Raw genomic sequence first — 3,948 nt, forward strand, 5'->3', positions numbered from 1 at the left:
GTGTCTGTGCCTCCCAGGCCTCAGTCCTGCTGGGCTTGGTCCTCAGCCCCCTGCCCTGCCCAGGGAGGCAGTGCCAATGCAGGGTTTGGACAGGGCAGTGCCCGGTGCTGAGGCCCCGAGGCGTCCAGTGCGCTCCTCCCGCCCCCAGCCGGCCTCCTGGAGGCTGGGACCCAGCGCCCCAGCCCTGAGCGCGGAACAAGGTTGGCCTGGACGGCGCGGCTCCTCCTCCCTCCTGGAGCAGAGGGCTGGGTGTGGGCTCTCGCTCTGGGTGACAGTGACAGAGTGGTGCTAACGCTGCTCTGAAATGCAGACCCAGCAGCCTCTCGCCTGCAGCGCTGGCTCCCTGGGGACTGCACCGGCCGGCCTGGGCGGGCGGGAGGGACGCGTGGACTCGGGAGGGAGGGAGGGTCCCCAGCATGGCGACCTCTGCCTGTGTCACTGCGTCCCTGGGGAGCTGTCATCCAAGGCCGAGGCGACTCCACCAACACCTGGCGGCCGGGTAGGCACATTGCGCTCTTCCTGGGCTCAGGCTGCGGGGGCCGTGGGCACTGCCAGGGCTGGCACCTGTGCTGGGCTGTGGTGCCCCGCCTCATCATCCTCGTCCCGGCTATGGTGTGGTGGGGCGCAGGTCCCGGACCCTGGGGACTGCAGGGCAGGCGGGCAGCATTGAGGGGGAGAGGGGTGGGGGCCGGAGCTAGGCCGGGCTGCCCTGGGGGACCCCACACCAGCAGCTCTTGGGTCCACCCCACTTCCCCTCTCCCGGCCTCAGGTTCCCCTCTGAACAAAGGAAATCCCCGCCTCTTGGACCCCTGAGCGTGAAGAGTCGTGGGGACAAGTGTTAGGAAGGGCGCTGAGTGGCTGCTGGTTCATATTATTATCATCACCATCTTCACAGTCATCACCAGGGAGGTGTTTCAGAGAGGCTCCAGGGAGGAGGAGGAGGAAGAACAAGGCCAAGCGTGGTGGTGCACACCTGTAGTTCCAGCACTGGCGGGGCTGAGGCAGGAGGATTGCTGTGAATTTGAGGCCAGCCTGGACCACATAGTGAGTTTAAGACCAGCTTGAACTGCATAGTGAGACCCTGTCTCAAAAAATAAAAAAATAAAAAAAAAGAGGAAGAAGAGGAAAAGAGAAAAGAAGAAAGAAGAAAGAAAAAAAAGAAGGAAGGAAGGAAGAAGGGAAGGAAGGAAGGTGGAGGAAGGAAGGGCAGAAGCAGAGAGAAGCCCTGGGCGAGGCCCTGCGCACCCCTGCGGGCTCCGAGACACCGCCCTGCGTGGTGCGGTGGCAGCACTGTTCCTCTGGGGGGTGGCTTGGCACCATGGCCGTGGGACCGGTCTCCCCCTTGGGCCAGGCACGTTGTGGGTTTGTCCGTAGATCCTGGCTCAGAATCCGGCTGTGCCCTCCGGAAGGTCCGTGCCCCGGGTGCCCTCTTTCTCACTGTGACACGGTGTCCCAGCGCCCCCCCACGGGTTAATGGGCCGATACCCCAGCCACGTGGGCATGGGAGTTGGCGGGGCAGTGGGGGGCGGGGCCTCCCGGGGTGTCCCTGAGGGCTCGGGGCTGTGGCAGAGCCGTGGCTGGGTCCACTCATGCCAACGAGCCCAAGCGGCTGCCAGGAGACGGGAGGCTTGGCTCTGTCCAGACACAGCTTGAGGACACTGCCGTGACGGACAAGGGGCAGGCACTGGCGTCCACCGGGCAGACTCACTAGACCTCTCCAGCCAGGAGGATGCCCTCTGTGCCCCGTTCTCCAGGCAAGGGTGAGGCCCAGGGACTGGAATTAGGGCTCTGGACTCCAGGCCTGACCCAGCGCCCTGTCCTGAGTTCACGCTGCCCGCCCTGGGCCCTTCTGGAGCTGCCCCACGCCGGATCCTGGGCCACACTCGCTCTCCAGCTCAGGGAAGCCGCTGTCGCCTCTGGCCAGCGTGCAGGCGGGGTCTCCTGCCCTTGGCTGGAGCCTCTCCTCCAGCCGGCTGTGCAGCTCTCCACCTGCTTCCCTCTCCCTTCCTTCCCTCCCTCCTTCCCTCCTTCCCTCCTTTTCTCCTCTTCCCCTCCCCCCCCTCCTCCCCTCTACCCAGGGCCTTCACAAGCTCTGGATGAGGGAGGTGACAGACAGCCAATCCGGTGAGCCCCGCAGGACTCAGCCAGCCCCAGCCTTGCACAGCCCTTGCCGCCCAGTGCCGGGCCCCACCATGCACCCATTGCTGCAGCCCGCACGAGGGGCCCTGTCGCAGGCCAAGGTCAAGCCTGGCTGGGCATGAGGTGTGTGGCGGGAGCACAGTGCAGCCTGCCCAGGCCTGCCGTGGCCGGGAGGGAGGCAGGCACAGGGCCCAGGATCTGGGGAGGAGGGCGGAGCCATGGCTGCCCAGCTGGGACAGGACGGGACCCAGACAGGGCGGGCACCCTTGACTTGGCCGCTGTCACCAGCATGGGCATCGCTCTGGAGGGGGCGGGACACGGAGGGAGGAGGTCGGGCGGAGGGCGGGAGGGTTCGAGGCGGATGGGCCGCCACACAGGCGGGGCAAGCCCAGGGCTTCAAGCCAGACCCCAATCTCTTGAGTTAACAGTGGGCAAAGGCTCAGAACAGGCATTTCTCCAGAGAAGACTTACGAATGGGCACATGAACAGGAGCTGGCGTTGTTACTCCCCGGGGCCCGCAAACCCCAACCACAAAAATTGCCACCTCACACCCCCAGGCCGGCTCAGGTCACAGCCAGATGGGGCCAAGCGCTGGGAGGGATGGGGGAAGCTGGAAGCCTCGTGCACTTGGGGTGGGAAAGCCGCACGACCTTGTAGCTCTGGAGAACAGCTGGCAGCTTCTATAGCCAGCCGGGCGTGGTGGGGCACACTATAACCCTAGCAGTCAGGAAGCTGAGGCAGGAGGGTCGCCACAAGTCCAAGGCCAGCCTGGGCTACCTAATGAGTTCAAGACCAGCCTAAAATGCAGAAGGAGAACCTGTCTCAAAATCTAAAAAGTAAATTGTGAACGTCCACAAACTGAGGAACAGATGCATGCGAACCACGGAGGCACTGGCCCATGCCACGTGACGGCGCACCTTGGAAACCTCGGGCCTCAGAAACAGCCCGACACCAAGGGACGTGTCGCTGCTGCGTGGCTCCACTTCTGCGAAGCATCCAGAACCACCAGACTCAGGAGCAGCGCGGTGCAGAGGCTGGAGCGCGCGCTAATGGGGGCAGAGAGTCTTTGGGGACGACGTAAGTGTTCTGGAATTAGACAGCGGTGATCGATGCAGGACTTTGTGAATATATTAAAACCACTGGAGTACACGCTTCAGAAGGGTGAGCTTTCTGGCATGTGAATTATATATCAATAAAGTGGTTATTAAAAATATCCAGGCCGACCTCTGAGATTTGCAAGAGCACTAATGAAGACCCACATACTGAAGGCTTAAATATTTAAAAATCAGGCAAACAAGCTGCTAAATAAAACATGTTTTCCTCCCTTACCCTGACAAATCCACCTTCACAGCAGCAGTGCTGAGAAGCTGGTGTCGAGCTCTGCTTCCTGTGATCTTGAAAGCTGTCGTGTTTGGGTTTCTGATGGATGGACCGGCTGTGTACACGAGGACTGAGACACAGAACTCGTGGTTATCGCCTTATACCATGAGAATGTGCGTCTTCATTTCACCAAAATTGCTCCTTTGTGTTCCAGGGACAATAGCAGTCCAAAAAAATTAAAGAAATGAAATATAGTTTTCATCAAAAAAGGGATAAATTATAGTAAATGTAAAAATATTTTTCCAGACAGGCATTTTTCTGAAATAGTCGAGGTTATTTATTGAAATTAAAAGGTGAGACACAAATGATAATTAATATAATAGTTGAAGTCATGACGGGAAATGAAATCTGGAGTTTTAGTAATTTTTAAAAATGTAATGCCATTTAAATAACCGTTTTGGAAAGACTATTAGCAACTCTAGTCTTCTA

Source organism: Chinchilla lanigera, unplaced genomic scaffold (assembly GCF_000276665.1).
Source record: "Chinchilla lanigera isolate Chin_1 unplaced genomic scaffold, ChiLan1.0 scaffold00110, whole genome shotgun sequence".
In the NCBI taxonomy this organism is placed as follows: Eukaryota; Metazoa; Chordata; class Mammalia; order Rodentia; family Chinchillidae; genus Chinchilla; species Chinchilla lanigera.